Source organism: Perognathus longimembris, chromosome 19 (assembly GCF_023159225.1).
Source record: "Perognathus longimembris pacificus isolate PPM17 chromosome 19, ASM2315922v1, whole genome shotgun sequence".
NCBI lineage: Eukaryota > Metazoa > Chordata > Mammalia > Rodentia > Heteromyidae > Perognathus > Perognathus longimembris.
The window spans coordinates 39,430,197-39,448,486 of NC_063179.1; the positions used below are offsets into that span (position 1 = coordinate 39,430,197).

At 40.7% G+C, this 18,290-nt stretch overlaps 1 protein-coding gene across 1 annotated transcript in view; it reads left to right on the plus strand.

Moving 5' to 3' along the window:
* The window catches only part of LOC125367692 (regulator of G protein signaling 7 binding protein), a 93,295-nt gene extending 91,689 nt beyond the window's left edge, over positions 1–1,606 (plus strand). The window contains exon 7 of the transcript XR_007214127.1: positions 1,596–1,606. The gene's annotated coding sequence lies outside the window, so the exon portion shown is untranslated. The remainder of the gene's footprint in view (positions 1–1,595) is intronic.
* The last annotated feature ends 16,684 nt before the right edge of the window (positions 1,607–18,290 follow it).

The window sequence follows — 18,290 nt, forward strand, 5'->3', positions numbered from 1 at the left end:
ATTTTCTGATTTTTCTTTTTACCTTCAACTGAGACCAAACCAAGAATCAGAAAGACTATCTCCCCTTTCAGGGAATCTCTGAAAGCTAAAGTCTACTATTCCTGTGGCTGAATCCCAGGTTGGTTTCCCATCAAGAGAAGCAGACAGAAAGCCATTTGCAAGGAGTGAGGTCTAAGGTCAATTTTAGCTTTAGGAGTAATAGTTTCAGGAACGAGCCTCAGCCGTAAACAAAGCTGGGTGACAGACCTTCGACACCCAATTACTTGTGATTGACCCAATTCAGTAGCCTTGCAGAGACTTCAGATTCTGTATCAGGAGCCACAGTTAAACCATTGCTGGGGCGCTTAATATATAACTTCCTTTGCTTTTGAGAAATAAAATACTTGTCTACACACATATGTAGTTCAAAATAGACCCTAAAGATGGCAGTGTAACAATACTTTGTGACTTCCAGTATTTTTATTTGTGCTAAATTATAAAACATATTGAGGAAAACCTTTATTATGAGAGAATGGAAAAATGGAATTTTTGTTTTCTATTGTTCTATTCTTGTTTCAGAAATATGTCTCCAAATAAATATGATCTCACGTCCTCATAGTACTTAAAACATACCAAATACCATTAATCAGATTACTTAATACTCATGGTAAATCTGTAGGATGCTTATTTCATTTTATGTAATAAGGCTCAGAGACCTATTAGGACTAATTCAAAGACATTGACCTATTAAGTCAGTAGAACCACTTTTCCAAAGACCAAGATTTTTTCCTGCCCGCCTTTACTTAGCAAAACAAGTGTCTAGACATCCTATAATTTGCTTTAAATGCCACAGGTTATTATGATCTGGCAGACAATCATGAAACTTGGAGCTGAGGCTCTTGTACAAGTACAGTGGCCAACTCATCCCAGTTTTCCAGAGACTTAAGAGATCTTAACTCCTCGAGTCCATGTTCTGGGGACCCCTTCAGTGCCAAGGAGACAGGTCATTAGTCATGAGTGTCCTGTTGTCCGTTGATGCCCTGGTAGTCCAAAAGTTCTACAAAAGCTCTGCCAAGTGTTCCCTTGCACGCTGCCTTTCACTTAACACTAGTCAATAATTTTGAAAGTGGAGCTCAGTGCTATGTTCTGTGTAGGCAGCGAAGCCTTTTCTGAATGTTTCCTAGCTAAAACACAGTCTTTGTCCATCCTCTTCTTGACTCCAAGCTCAACAACTCAGCCCATTCTGACATCATTTTCCAACTTCATCTCAGTTTGGTTCAAATGTCCCTGGCTTTAATATTCTCTTCAGAGGCAGTTTTTTTTCCCCTTCCTGTTGTTTGTTTGTTTGTTTTTTAGGTGGAGTAGTGAAGTACAGGAGCTGAAAGAAATTGAAAGCAGAAGAGCCTTTCTCTACTTGCCTTTACTCTCACCCAGCATAAAATGAACCAAAACCTTTTCACATTTTAGAGACATATGTTCTTAATCAGTGTTGAGAGTATGGCCAGGCTTTCCTTGCATTGCTCTAGAAACTATCTCAAATACACAAAGAGAAACACACTTCTGGAACATAGGAACAGGTGGCGTTTATAAGGAATCGAAATAGAAAGAAGAGCCAGGTGTTTGCACACGGAGAATCCCTACAAATATGGGGAAACAGCCCTGAACACAATTCCAGTCCGCCATGATGACTACCTGGTTCTGCTTTACTGCTGAGAGGAAATCCCTAAGTGTTTTAAGAAACCAATAGGCTAAATAGAAAATGCTGTGAAATAACAAAACCCACCCCCTCAAATCCTTCATGTCTTTGACCTATAAAAATCCTGAAATTAAAAAAAAATCAACAATCATTAGCTTTAAAAGTCCATTGAAAATCAAATAGCTCCCATAAGAAGAGAATTGCTACAAATGTATTCAAGTGAACATTGTTTTGCTAATCTTGAGCCACTCTGCTGTAGCTAAGTGTGTTCAGTTTCAGCTATGTCTTTTCAGTGCCAGCTCTCTGGGGAATGCTGCCTCTCAGATGACACTACCCCATCTCATAACCAAGTTGGGCATCTCTTGGGGGAGATGGTTCAATTGTGTCAGAACTGACACAACCTGTGTGGCTTCCTCATCTTGTGTGTGTGTGTGTGTTCCCTTGTGTCATTTGTGGATGAAATAGTTGACTAATCTGTTCCCCTGGGATCCTCTCCAGCTTGATTAGGGCTTCCGGTCCCTGTCTCCTAACATGGCCCCACTTTGGCTTTTTCTCCCCTGTAACCTATTTAAAAGTCTAGCCATCATTCCTCTTGGCTCACTGCAACCCACAAGCACTCTGTCCTTTGAGTCCCGCTGAGATGAGGATAGAGGAGATTAGAGAGGAAATACAATGAAAACGAAGTTTTAAATAGCAAGCTCTCTTCTCTCTCATAAATTAAGTTCTCAGGCAGGGAGTCATTCTGCACAGAAAGGTAGAGGGAAGTGAGGAGGCCCCCTCAGGGAGAAAGACAAAATGTAAGGGACGTTCTAACAAGCATGGAAAATAAAAGTAGCAATGGTCCCTTTTTGAGGCTCTAGAAGACTAGGGAGATAGGAAGAGAAGGGAATTCGTGAAAGGTTGACATATTGAAAGAGATGATATATGTTTTGCCTGACTTCTGATTTTGGAGCTGATATTGCAGAAAAGAAAGAGTACGTTGGACAACTAGAAGAGAAAGCTGCGGATTTCACAGAGTTATCTGTACACTCCTGCGGACAAGGGTCCCTGTGCAATCTCTGGATGCCCAACGATGGCACATGGCCTTCAGCAATTGGAGGCAAATTCATACTGCCCTGGGTATTGGTATGTCCATGGTATTGGCAGACCAGTTAGACTTCCTCGGCTCTGAATGGTATGGACAGTGACCAGCAGCTTCCCTGTATTTTACAGTCTCTGCTGGGCCATAAAGGAGTTGATGTCCCAGAGATAAGTTTCTCTGGATTATCCTACAGTGGGTGTGTGCTTGCAGGACCAGAATCCAGGGTAAATACTAAACGAGAATACCCAGTCTGATCATAGGGGACATTTGCAACATCACCAATAACTGAACTGGGTCGAAGTCATTAGGCAAGAACACTCCAAAAGAAGCCAAGCCACAAGGTCTCCAGTGACTTCAGCAATGGGATCAGTAGGGAAAGCAATGATACATGGCAGAAGCTACGGATTCCCCAGAAGCCAGAAGATGCATTCATTCTCATCCCTGATCATTGCCAAAACACAGCAAGGCCAGGGCCCCAGAAAGCCATCTTTGCCAGAGACAAGGCACATGATAAAGTACTATGGGAAACAGAGCATTTACTGAAAAGGATGGTGTCTAAAAGGAGATAGTTGAAATCATAGCATAATGATAAAATCTCGAATTGAAGTTCCCTAGCCCATCCTACTCAATAGTAGGAGACTAACAAGAAAGATTTAGTTAATTGTCTGAAGATAAAATAGCTATGTTTTATTTGCACTTTTGTTGACAGAATGAATAGACATACCATTCTGCTGTGGTAGTTCATAGAAAAACATATTTAGTGTATTGACAAGTCAGCAAATAGATCTTTTGATAAATTACTCATTCAGCTAATTGCCAGTCCATAAACCACTGCTTGGCAAACCAATGCTCAGCGAATTGGCTTTTCAACAAACTGGTCTTTTGATAAATTGCCTTTCAGTGAACTGACCTGTTGGAGCCTACTGTTAAACTACTGCAGAAACTCCTCACGCCCATCGTATTTATTCTGACTCTAGATGGTCTTAGCAACTCTAATTTTGCACCAGTTGAGAACACTTTACCATATATTTAAAGTGCTTTCATATCAGCTTCTGCCACTTCCATTTCAGCATAAACTTGAAGTCTAAGCAGCCACGCACAACCAAGCACAAACTTGGCAAAAGTGGTTCTCCAAACACCAATCTTGTCTTTCCAGAACACTTCCAGACATGACCAGAATGCAAAAGAGAAAAATGAGGGCAATGGGGTAGTGAAGAAAGACAGTGGGAACACAATAATACGAATAATCCTGAAGCAGCTTGAATGGATGAGGTGAAACTTCACAGAAGGAGCACCTGGCTTCCCTTTCTGAAGTTTGCCTGCCTTGTGATGGTTTGCATTTCTACACAGCAAAGAATTCTTTCTCATGGCTAAACTTTGTCATTATACCACAGATAGGCAACGTTTTTACAGGCATAGTCTGTATAAGTTGAAGCCTATGTGTCTTCTATGACAATAATCTAAATCACCCCAATGTCCCTGCTTGACTGGTCCTGTTTGAGCTCTCAATGAATACAGGTAAATCAGTGTCTTCGCTATGTGTCTTCACTTCTCTCTCTCTTGTTCTCAGAGTCCTATCCTGTCCACCATGATTCAACTTAGTTTTCAAGATTAACCGATCTTAGCAACTGCATGAAATCACTGTTAGATTAGGTTACCCTACAATGATTTCCCCCCATATTTTAGAGACGCAATGAGCAATACTGTCTGTAATCTCTCACTTTGGCTTTCAACTTCATATATCTTATTTTATCTATGCATCACTCCAGACACCAGAAACTTCTTGGCTTCAGGTGTCATGGTTACATTTGCCCACATTTCAGCACTTCATTTTGTGATGATGACATCGTACCTACTCTGACAATGGTTTATGGAACTGAATGGTATTTTCTGCTATAATTTAAATACTTTGCTCTGATGTAGAAAATAATTTCTGCTTGCTCATATGCCTAAAATAGAAACCATAGCAAGCCATTTAGCAGAAAAAATGCTTTTAAAGAGATTTTTGTAATGACATGGAAATACAGTCTTCAGAAATGGAAGTGAATTAGTTCTTTGAAAAACAACTTTAGAACACAATATCCTTATATATTTGTTGAACAAAGCATACAGACCAATAGTATATGGATATTTGGGTGGGGGAGAATAACACAGTATTACATCAGAGAATATGTTTATAATCCAAATGATATAATAAAGACAGAGTTGGACAGTTTACTTAAAAAGAAGAAACACAGGGGCTGGGGATATGGCCTAGTGGCAAGAGTGCTTGCCTCGTATACATGAGGCCCTGGGTTCGATTCCCCAGCACCACATATACAGAAAATGGCCAAAAGTGGCGCTGTGGCTCAAGTGGCAGAGTGCTAGCCTTGAGCAAGAAGAAGCCAGAGACAGTGCTCAGGCCCTGAGTCCAAGCCCCAGGACTGGCCAAAAAAAAAAGAAAAAAAAAGAATTTATAAAAAAAAAAAAAGAAGAAGAAGAAACACAGTATGCAAGACAAGAAAATAGAAATATCTTCTTGTCACTGTAGGTCACAAGTTGATGGATTTTGGATTTTTCTTATTGTTTGAGTTTTGTTAGCCATGGTTCTTGGACTCGGGGCCTGAGTGCAATCGTAGAGCTTTTCTACACAAGGCTAGTGCTCTATCAATTTAAGCTATAGCTCCACTTCAGCTTTTTTGTGGTGAATTGGAGATAGGAGTCTCAAGGACTTTCCTCCCCAGTCCAGCTTTAAACCATGATCCTGCGGACTCAGCCTCCTGTGTAGTTAGAATTACAGACATGAGCCACCACTTCCTGGTTTTTTTATTTGAACGTTTTTAAGAGTGAATATGGTATTGGAGTAGAATGAATGAGGGAGCATAAAACTAATAAACAGATCTGAAAACATAATTTTTGACAAAATGTCTGTATACAAATCTATCTTTAAACTGTAAATATCTTAGGGTATTCTTAATTTTAATGTATCAACTTGTTCTTGTAGTCAATATTTCTCGAAACTATAAGCTATAAATATTTGTCACTATTATGATTTATTCCTTAGGCCCAAATGTAATTGGTTAAAGTTTAAGGTATTGAATTTTAATTTAATTCTTCATCCAAAGAAATTGGAGCTAAGAAGTAAAATAAATAAGGTCTAAAAAAAGAAAAAAGATAAGAGATGACTATTTTCATGGACATGTGTTAAAATGTTAGCCGCATATAGACACAGAGAGAAGAAAGAGCTAAACCCTTTGAAAGTAGTTATTCTGTGCTGAGAAAAAAAAGTTCACTAAAAGGATTAGAGTATTAAATGATTTTTATCTATTACTATTTTAAATATTTAATTTTAACCAAGCGTGAGATACAAACAGTTGATTAGAGGTATTCTGCAGGTTCAAGAGGAATGTCTTGACTTGTTACTTTGAATGTACGTAATTGGATAGAAGTGAGGTTGAAAATTGATTTTTAAAAAAATCTATGGCTTGTTTTCCACAGTGGGGAATAATCCTCTGAAAGAAGTGAATCATTTCTACAGTTGTTCAACCAAAATGTAAGTCGAAATGATTTTTGGAGTTAAAGGATTATCTCCAAAATTAAACAAACTCAGCCTCTAAGAAGGACTGGTGGGAGGAGGTAGAGGAGTAAGCTGTCACTTCCCATTGCAAGCCCATTTTACCTGTGGTGCATACTATTGGGAACACTTGAAAAAGGAAGACCTTTTTTAACTGCAATCCATCCCGAATCCCTTCTAAAGACACAAATAACTAGTTCCACAGAAACAGTGCCACGTTCAGAACTGTTTCTCCTACATTACAGATTCTAGTCTTTTTCACATCACTAAATGATCTGTGGATACTGAATGAATGATTGAATCTTGCTCTATGTATCTACTAGACAGTCTCCATGAGCCCTTCAGGTTACTCTCCAACCAAAGAAGCTCTCTTTTGGTTTCCGGTTTGTTTAGCCAATGAGAGGTCTTTACAGGAGACTGAAGTATGGGAAGACTAAAGTCCAGATCTCTTCTACCAGCTTTTACTCTCTCCAGTTTCACTTTTACAGTGACTGTCTCCTCCCTCTCAAGTTCACAAGTCTTTTCCCTATAGTCACAACTCTTGCCAAATTCTAGTAGACTCTGCCTTCTTATTCCTTTAGACCTAGGGGAGATGATAGCTTCCTGCTCTTATTAGTTCTGCCTTTGGTCATTCATCAAGCTATAACAAAGCATCACAGATACTGAAGATCATAAATAACAGAGAATTTCCCCTCACAGGTGTGGAGGCCCTAAGACCCCAAGATTCACGTTGTCAGGTAAAGGTAAAGGTAAATGGCCTCTTCCAGTCTCTTTTATTAAAACACCTATTTTATTCTTTTTAAAATTATATTCTTCATTATGGGGCTGGGAATATGGCCTAGTGGTAGAGTGCTTGTCTCACGTACATGAAGCCCTGGGTTCAATTTCTCAGCACCACATATATAGAAGAAGCCAGAAGTGGTGCTGTGGCTCAAGCGGTAGAGTGCTAGCCTTGAGCAAAATGAAGCTAGGAACAGTGTTCAGGCCCTGAGTTCAAGACCCAGGACTGAAAAAAAACATTATATTCTTTTTTATCCTTAACTAGTTGTACAAAAGGCTTACGGTTCCTGATACTATTCTTGAGGCCTCCATTTTTATGCTCACTTCCCAAGTCCCTGCCTCTGAATACCCTGAGGCTAGGCAGGGACACAGTCCTCTGGTCCATGTCACACCTCATCATCTTCACTTAACCCACATCTCCGTAAGGGAATCAAAAGGAATTTTAATTTCCTTTGGCTCTTCTCCTTGATTCCTGTTCTATTTCCTGTTCAAACCTTGACAGATGTTAACATGTACCTAATGTTCTTAGTCAAACTAATTCAATTAATCTCTACATACAAGGCACTGTGCAAAGTAATGGGGGATTATGAAGATGTAGTCTGAGACTTCAGTTGGTTTGTTCAGGCAGAAAAATGAAACAAATGCAAACAATTACATATTCAAGATACAAATAAATTCTCCTCATCATTCAGAAAGGTAAACTATTAAAATAAAATGATAAAAGAGAAAAGGCACATTTCAAATTTGTTCTTTTCCCTATAACTTTACTGAAATAGTTCTTCAAGAGAGTGACTGAGTGTATAAATGTTTTCTTTTCCATTTGTCAAAACAGAGATAAAATAGTTACCTTAATAAACAGGTTATCCAATGCACAGTAAAGGTCTAGAGCCTTTGGTATTAATGAAGGTATAAAACTTTATATTTAAAAAGGCAGGCAAAACCTAGGTTTCAGAGAAGAGGGGAAGAAAACAAATTTTTATAATTCTATTCTCTTTTGTCTAATCCCCTTCTATTTGTAGCATAGCGTTTTGTTTTGAGAGGAATGGAATTTGTGGAGCAGCATTTTAAATTTTCTGTAATGGGCATTATGGCTCCCCAGTTAAGCTCATAGCCTTTGGATCCAAAGCAAGGCTTGATAGCAAGCCTTAGTTCCCTCAGTTTCTTAAGCAAGCTACTTAGTATCTTTATCTTTATCGTTTTATCTTAGTATCTTTATTTAGTCTTCATTATTTAATCTGCAAAATGGGGGCAATAGGAGAACAGTGAATATTAGGTACATTAATATGGGCAAAGAGATCTTACATAAATACTTGCTATATGCGTATTTAACTGCTATTTTATTTAGGTAGCTTATAAAGCCATAATAAAAATCCTTTCTCTGAATTAGTTTGACCCCGCACAAAAATTGACTTCCTTTGATATGAAGAATTCTATGTGGTCAGTAAAACATCTTGGTTTTCTGCCAAACCTTTCTGTCTTAATTTATGTGTCCCAAGATGGATCCTAATTGGATACAGCACAATGAAACATAGCAAAATTTAACCTCAACCAAAGAACACTCCAAATAATATTGTAGCTGGTCCATCAAGGGAAGCTAGAATGCTGCAGGGTAAGAGGTTAGAGGAGGAGTTGTGAAGATGAGCGTGGAGATGGGAGGGCCAGGAAAACAAGTGCAGGCCTTAGAGGAGGCTGAAAGGAAAAGTGCATGTCTGTCCTCTTAGGAAGCCATTTTTAGTTACCAGATTGTACTCGTCCTTTGTTTATTCCCAGGGTACACTTTCTAAAAGCACTTAATCATCCCAAGGCCAGCACTAATAGGCAATGATGTCGTCTATTCTGGAAGAAGAAAGAAAGAAAGAAAACCAAATAAAGGTTATATAACCATGCTACAAATTCAAATGCTTTATGTTCCACTTTGCCAGACTTTCATTAGAGACTGTGAGGTCACAGTACTCTGTGTATGTGTGTGTGTGTGTGTGTTTCTGCTTCTGAGTTGCCTTTTTCTCATTTATTTAGGAGGAACGAAGATTTGTTTCATGCCTATGCCGAATCCATTTTATTTCACAGTTGCTTTTCTCCATCTTTTAGCATCCTCAGGGACCGTTATCCACTTTACCATAGCTGCTTCCAGGCCCCTTTGCCTACCTCCCCTTCAAGGGATGTGGCCACCCCTGTGGGTAGCAGCAAAGAGGTGAATATGGGATGGGAAAGTTTACTACTGTGACTCTTCATTGCACCTGTGTTCACTCCATGACATTGTTCTGGCAAATGGAAGTTATGCCAAAGATAACAATAAAACTTAAAAATATTGATTCTTGGTCGCAACTATATTCTGACAACTCACCACTAGCAATGTTCTTCTGTCTTACTAGAAGACTTCTTTCTCCTCTAACTCAAGCCCTCTACCCTTCTTAGTTCCTCCTAGTATAAAATGTGTGTTCCCTTGTATGCGTGCAAGTCATTTGATCCATCTGTTCATTTCATCCTTCTCTTTAAATACGTGCCCTGAGGATTGCTCTTCCTGCCCTTGCCTCATCAAGATACTTTCTGAAACAAAAGCAGTGTTCTCCCAGAGCCAACTCCAGTGCCGGGTGCTAAGTGAGCCACATATACGATGAGCTGGAGTGTGATTTTCAGTGCAAAAGTGTTATTTGATGTGCAAGGATCAGCCCAGGTTCTCATCCTCGCAGAGCTACAGACAGGAGCAAAGTAGAAGTCCACCTTTGTTAACTAAGGTTAAATGTTGACACTTTTGAGTTGAATCTCCCAGGGACAGACTGGAGATGTAGATTACTGTGAAAGTATTTTTCTGGGACAATGTCCTCAAGTGAAGCCCAGGAAGGAATAAAGGACAACAGGATGGAGCCAGGCAAAGAGCCAAAGATCTGTCCAAATCTAGTCCTTGCTTGAGTGCCAAAGGGAATTCTGGAGCAGAATAACACCAGGGCGGTTTGCTAACTTGAGATAAAAGGGCCAGGCTGCTGTATTCCACTGTCAAATATTGTGAGCCACCCTGAGGGAAGAGTATAAGTTTCCACACATTTCCAGGTGCAAGAGTTGTTGCCGGTAGAGGACAATTCTCAAGGGAAAGGTACATGGAGCTATTACTAACAAGCAAAGCAGTCAGGGGAGCGGTGCACTAGCCTAATGATAAGGAAGGAAGGAGGTAGCAATGTCATCACAGAAACGTTTAATGCCTCACATAGAACTTAGCCTCCCCATGCTCAGGGCTGGAACTAACTGAAGCAGCTGTAGTTCCAGTCAGACTCAGAACATAAAACATACATCATACACATACAATCCACCAAAGTTTCTTGGTTCTGAACATTTTTCCATGCGGTTCATATTTTATTAAATTTCATAGTTTTACCTTATTATGGCTCACTAACCATATGTGTTTTCTCTTATGAGGCTATGAGTGTTGCTTGGTTGTAATGTACACCCGAAGCTGAGCTACCAAAGTTTAATAGATAATATAACTAGATTCTTGCTGAGGCTCACATATGACCAGAGCATTTCTGGTTCTGATTGGTTGGATTAGTTTTACATAAATTGAGCCAAATCTTAACTAGAAAGATACAGATCTGCAAAAGTTTGTTGCTCTTGCAAAAGAATTAGATGTTGTAGTCATTTATATTTTATATACCCGCTTTTCTTCACAAATATTTGATAGTATCTTGTTCATCTGAAAATTCCAGATAGCCACAACACCCAATGGATTTCTGTAACTAGAACATGTGACTGATTATATCGCATAGAATGGGAGCCAGTACTGGACAGTTGCAAGAACAATCAAAAAATTATTACTAGAAATGCAAATTAATTTCTAGCTTACAGAAATTTCATAAAATCCATGGGAGTGGCAGACAGACAGCTAGCAATGGTGTGTTCTTCATTCCTGATTCTTTCTGCAATCAAGGTCAGTGACAACGGTCTTTTAGTCATACTTCTATATTTCCTCACATCACACATGACTGTGCAACTCACTTCTCCAAACCACTAAAGCATACTACCTGGATCTTTGGCACAAGTCCATGAGAAAAGGGATCTGACTGGATGAGATGTTTTGTTCTCAATCCCTGACATAGTGTGAAAGAAGCTCTGTCATGTAACGTCTGCTTAAAGGAGCAGGGCACAAAGTTTAAACTAGGAAATTAAATTTGGTGTCCTAGTAGAGTCATTGGAATTTGATGTAGCATTTACACCCCTCAGCCGCTGGGAATTCTATATTCTCCTGTTAAGGAAAGGGTATCGTGGCATAGCCTGAGACCTAGAGACTAATAGCTCTTGAACAAATGAGCCTGTTACTTAGTTTCCTGTTGAACTATTTTTAGATCACTTTACCAAAATTCAGTGGGATAAGCAGTCCATATGAGATCTGAAAAAAGTTGTATCCTTGAACTGTGTGAGTTTAATTATACAGATGATATGTAAAGGTTGTATGTGAGGAAACATAACTTTCTGGCCACTTACATTTACGAGTGAAGCACTAACATTTCACTAGCAAGCTGAGCTCATACTCCTAGCTCATACCACAATCCTCCAGACCTCAGCCTACTGAGGATTACAGGTGTGAGCCAGCCCATCTGACTTGTCCTTTTAATATAGTATGTTTACCAATAAACTTTAAAAATGTATTGAGCTGTTTATTGTGCCTTATGTTGTGGGGGAAAGACCAGTGGTTCAAGCTTTATGAAATACCACCTTTTTCATTATCTGAAGACCTTCATACAGAAAAAAATGAGTGTCCAACAATCAACCAGACTTTCACCATATAAATTTCAAAGATTGTTCTCTAATTGGGTGTGGAGTACTCATCTGTAATTCTAGCACCCTAGGAAATTAAGGTAGGAGGATCAAGAAGAGTTCAAGGCCATTCTGGGCTACATAGAAAGACCCCGCTTTAAACAAAACAAAGCTAAACAAAATCAACCAACCAAACAAGGGTGTCTTGTCTATAGGAGTAAACCACAAAGTTCTGCATCTTCTTTCCAGAAATTACTTGGCAATATACTAGGAAGATAAGACATTTTTGTAAACAAGTTTAAAACCTTTCATATGTAAATTTAAAATAAAGTGAATCACAGAAAGCTGATTTAAGGATATAGCTGTAAAGATACAAATGGTTGAGGAGCAGAATAGGGAAGCCTTGAAAAACAATCTTTCCAGGCTCGAAGTCTATGAGCTAACTTATATGAGACAATTAGGAAAACTACCCTTGGGACTGTCAATTGGAATGCATGACTTAAAATTTATTCATACCTTTGCATTTGACATAAAATCTGTTCTTATAAGTATTCTGTAAGTTCTCAAAAAGAATATGCATTCTCTATGAGAGGCCAAGATTCTTATACATCTCACAGTTTTTAAGTCATTCTTCTCTATCTATGCTTAGTTTATCTACTTGATAGTCTTGTTTCCAAAGTGTGTTAAAATCTGCAATAAAATCGATTACTGTGTTCTCTCTGTCATCTGACAGTTATTGCTTGATTTCAAGACTCCTTCAGGATATTTCTAACCCTTATCAGCTATGTTTTATGATCCTGCATTTCTTCTTACCAAGAAATATTCTTTTTGTTGTTTATTTTTTTTGCCTGAAATACAACTTATAAATTACTAGTGTTACCTCTATTTCCTATTGCTTCACATTTGACTGGCCCATCTTTCTATTTTTATGTTAATACTCTTTTGACTATCTTAAATATGGCTCTTATAAACAAGATTTTCTTGGCTCTTTTTAAAAGAAATTTAGAAGCTGGGTGCTATGGTTCACACCTCTAATCCAAGCTACTCAAGAGACTAAGATCCGAGGATTGTGGTTCAAAGATAGCCCAGGCAGGAAGAACGTCTGTGAGACCCTTATCTCCAATTAACTTCCAGAAAACCAGAAATGGCACTGTGGCTCCAAAGGGTAGAGCAGTAGCCTTAAGCAAAAGAGTTTGGGGACACAGCCCAAGCCCTGAGCCCAAGCCTCCTAAGCAACAAAAAGGAAAAAAAAATCAAGTCCAAATTTGTCGGTTAAATTTTGATTTAATTATTTTCACTCCTTTAACTTGCTCTGTAAGAACTTGTATCAATCATCTGCCTGTTGAACAATGTTTATACTATTCTGCTCTGAGCTCCTGTGCTAGCTGACAGATCAGATGAAACAAAAACGGAGTCACCTGTGCTAAATGTTCCATGATCAATCAGAAGGCTCAGATGGAAAAACTTGCCAACTTTTCCTGACAACAGAAGGTTCCACACAACCAGAGCTGACATAATAAGTCTCTGCTTTATTCCCTAAAACAAACAAAATAAAATGTAAACAGTGGAAGCTCCCATCCTCTTTAGTAGAATGGGGACTGCTCTACTCAAGAATTGCATTTCTGTCTACTGACACAATTTTTAAATACCTTCATTTTGGTTTCTTTTTTTTCCATTACCGAGCATGAATGAGAAGTTTTTTTCATCTAACACCACACACACATCACACACACACACACACACACACACACACACACACACCTTTTGGTGGTTGGGTTTTTTTTTTTTACTTTTTACCCACACTCACTTATTGACCCTTGCTGATTCTTAATTTCATCCATACCTGTGACTTAATGCAATAGGAAAATCCATTCTCTTGTCTTTGTAGGACTCTCTATTTCAATCCCTGTGGATAAAAATGGTATCTAGAACTTTAATTTATTGTAAACTTCAATTTTTCTTTATGTTTAACCTTCAAAGAACCCCAAAAGAGGCAAGAGCAGAACTTATAAAACTTTAGCCAGGTACAGTGGCTCATGTGTTAGCAATCCCTATCATAGAAAAAAAATACCAGGTACAACGGTGCCAGTCTGTAATCCAAACTACCCAGGAGGTAAAAGTAAGAAGATTTGCATTCAAGCTGGCCCTGGGCAAAAAGTGCAAGACTCTGAAAAGAACTGAAGTACAAATGTCATGTCTGGGTTGTGTGTGCTATGGGAGGGGGGAAGGCGAGAAGAGGGGGAAAGAGGATATAGTCTAAAGAATTAATGTGTGTGTGAAAATACAACAATATGGCTTGTTGAGTTTGGTTTGAGAAGAGGCAGGGAGGAGAAGAAGGGAAATATAGTGGATGAGTCTGATGGAGGTACATTGTATGCAATTATGGACATGTCACAAAGGGAACGCCTTTATGGACTGGCATACAACTAATCGATGCCAATAAAAGACAGAAGGAATTGGGCAGTGTCTCGAGTGACAGAGCACCTGTCTAGCAAGTGCAATGCCTTGAGTTTAAACCTCAATACTACAAAATTTTTGAAAAAGCAAAGAAAACTCAGACAACTTGCTTCAGCTTCTTCCCCCATTGCCCCACTCCTCTCCGCTGCCCTCACGCCCCATCCCACGTCCATGTCCTAGAGCATAGGCTTCCGACTTTTCCAGTGACACTCATTCTGGTACTTGTTCCTAGAATCCATGCCTCGCTCTCACTTTGCAATGGCCTCAGCCTTCTGCAACCCAGGCTAATCTGTCATCTTGGCAGAAAGCAGCAAACAGTTTTATAGGTCTTGATCTATGGCTTTCCCATTAGGACCAACATTATTACAGCCTTTTGTAGAATCATTAGAATGTATCATAGGGTCTACTATCTTGTATGCTCATTAGCAATGTGTATAGTAATTATTTCTTTCTGATTTAATAGAGAAAAAGTGCAAGTCACTGGTCGATTTGCATTTTTGTTCACTAATGAGGTTGAAATGTTTTCCCATGTTTATTGAGTAAATGCCTTTCTTGTCTCATGAGGATTGACTACTCATTGTATTCACTCATTAGCTATTTTAGGCTTACACTTATTCTAATTTTATTCAGTCTTTCATAATTTATTTTTATCTATGGTTTATTCATTTACTTTGATTGGCACTGAATATTTTTTTGTAAAGTGTATTATAAAAGGTCTTCATAGCATGATAACAGTGATAATAAAAGAGCTGATGATACTGCAATACAGGAAACTTCTTCCAACGTTTCTGTATTAAATAAAGTCCAACTCCTTTGGGTTTTTTTTAAACATGCAGATGTTAATATTTATGTGCATTCAGATCTGCTAATATGTTATTATTTTGCCTATTGTCTTTTAAAAGCATTATCTCAAAATACTTTCTCCAAACTTCAAGCTGTTATATTCCATTTTATTTTGATTATTAGGCTTTGTTAATCAAATTTTTAATCCATCGGAAATGAATTTGGGAGCTGAGGAAAAATAGTTTAAAATGCAAAAAATACCAGTTTACTTTCAAAATAGCCTTTCTTTTTACTATTTTATCCAACAAAAATTATTATTATAGCCAATGACCTAAGACCATCAATCCAAGCATTTCAAGAAGACAAATACCCTGTTGTCAAAAAAAAAAAAGATTGGGAGAGGAGGATTGGAAGGATTGGAAGATGGTGCCGTCACAGTAGGGAGGCACCCCAACTCGCTCCAACTGAATAGCGAGCTGGGAACTCCAGCACCCAACACCCCTTCAAGAACCCAGCAGCCAGAAGCAACAGAGAAACGCAGGAAACGAAAAAGAACAAAAAAAGAAGAACCTGTAACCTACACGGAGCCAGAAAATCTCCAGGGTATCCTCCCCCCACCAGCCCACCCTGGCCTGAACAGGGCCAGGCTGGGAAAGGGGACCCAGCAATCGGCAGACAGGCTGCCGGGAGCTCAGAGTCCAGACAGCAGGACTCCACGGACCCCAGGGAGAGCGCGGACCAAGACACACGGCGGCGACGGGAAGTTCAGGACCGCATGGCCGGGATCGACGTGAGCGGCGGGGGAACCCAGCGGTACAGAAGGGGAGAGCCGGGGACGCCACTACCAAACCACCACCCAGCACCTCACCCCCGAAGGGCCAACAGCAGCGAGGGACACACACACACAATCCAGGACCAGTGAGTCCCCATTACCCCCTCCCCCAATGGGGGGAGACCAGCTATCAGAGACCCAACCCCTACAAACAAGCTAGAGCTCCCTCCTCCTCCCCACCCCGAGGGAACAAAGAACCCCCAAATCAGGTGGGGAGCTCCCATCAGGCGCTGGGAAGTCACAGGAGTTTAGCAGGGGAAGGGCGGGGAAGGGCGGAGCAGCCCCAAGGCCGCCCAGGATCCTGAACTGGCAGAACCGGCCCTGCCCCCTTCCCAACAGGGGCCGGGGGACGGCCGGCAGTGCAAGCCCCACCCGAGGCGCCTGGACCTCGCAGACTCTTACAACTAAAATCACAGGCGCTGGTGGGCAATACCAGCCCAGCAGGGACACCTGGGCCTGATCACGCCACCTCTCGCAGCGGAGGTGAGGTCTGAGGGCACTAACCAGCGCCTGGACAGTCGATCCCACTGGGCTACACACATACCGCCCCCCACAGCGGACTCGCGGGAGGGCGCAAGCACAACCCAACAACCCGGGGCTCACTCTGGTAGGCGTACCCCGCTCAGGTGGGCAGGGCCCCCCAGCGGCAGCGCCCACTCAGTTTGGTGCATTTCGCACAAGTGGGTGGGCCGCACCTCAACAACACCGGCCCCAGAGCGGTCCACACAGGAAGGCGAACCGCCTGAGAAGTGAGCTCCTCGGACCAAGATAGAGAGTGGAAAAAACCAAAGAAGACATAAGCCTCCACGCTATGCTGAATCAGCCACCAGCAAACCCCCACCAGGGGCACACTAGGGTCAGCACAGCACAGCAGCAAGACACTGTACCGCAGAGAAAGACACAGAACCTACAGGCCCCCAAGAGCAGGGAGAGTGACCACCTCAGCAACAACCGAGAAGGTCACGCTCACCCATTGGGAAGCAAGGTCCAACAGCCAAACCCAAACCCAGAGCCAGGACACCAGGGCACAAGGCTCCCACTGACGGACCAGCGGGAACCAGCACAAAGCCAAACCAGGGAAGCCACCCACAGATCTCCAGATGCGCAAATCACAAAGAAATATAACACAGTTCATCAAAGGGCAAGCCAACTCGCCAGCTCCAAAAAGCAGCACGACTGAAGAGAAGATGGAGAATAAAAAATCAACTGAGGCCATGTTAACAGAAATGATGGAAAGCCTCAGAAACGAAATCAAAAAACAATTCCAGGAGTTTAGAGTGGAAGTCTTGAAGGACATCCAGGAAGCCAAGAAAGAAATGGAAGCAAAAGTGGATACAGTGCAAACCTCCGTCAAAGAAGACCTTAACATCCTGAGAAGTGAAATGCATGAAAAAATAGATTTAAAATACAACTCTTTAAAGGAAGAAATTTCCACGATCAGAGCTGATCTGGTAACCATAAATAGCTCTCTGGCATCCATAAACTCCGCAATTGAATCCACAGCACAAAGAATTGACCATATGGAATCCAGAATCTCTCTCTTGGACGATGAAGCAGCCAATAAGAACCAGAAAATTACCATACTCCAAGAAACGGTAAAGCTCCAGGGCAGACTAATCCAGGAGCTAGTGGACAAAGACAAGAGATATAATCTGCGCATAATTGGAATAGAAGGAGGAGCCAAATACCAGAGCAGAGGGCTTCAACATATTTTCAATAAAGTTATTGCAGAAAACTCCCCCAATCTCACAAGGGACCCCATCCAGGTAACCGAAGCCTATAGGACACCTGGCAGACCAGACCCCAGAAAAGCCACACCAAGGCGCATAACATTCAAGACTTCAGATCTCAGGAATAAAGAGCAAATTCTGAATGTAGCCAAAGCGAAGAAAGAAATTTACTACAATGGGAAGAGGATCCAAATAACAGCAGACCTCTCCACACAAACCTACCATGCATGAAGAGAATGGAAGAACACCATCCAAGTTCTACAGGCCAACAAGTGCCAACCTAGAATAAAATATCCAGCAAAGCTGGAGTTCATATTCGAGGGGAAAACCAGATCTTTCCATAGCAAAGAGGATCTAAAGGAGTATGTGAATAATAAACCAGCCCTACAGCGAATTTTAAGACGGGAATCCCACCCAACAAAAATCGTACAATACACACAGAAAGAAACTACAATAGCCAGAGCCCAACAGAAAGAGCAGCTCACTAAAGACAAGAAAATAAAAAAGAGGAAAAACAGCCCAACAAGAAAATGGAAGGAGAAAAAACATATCCGTGATCTCTTTGAATATAAACGGTATAAACTCTCTGATAAAGAGGAGCAGACTGGCAGAATGGATCTGCAAACAAAAAGTTGCCATCTGTTGTCTACAAG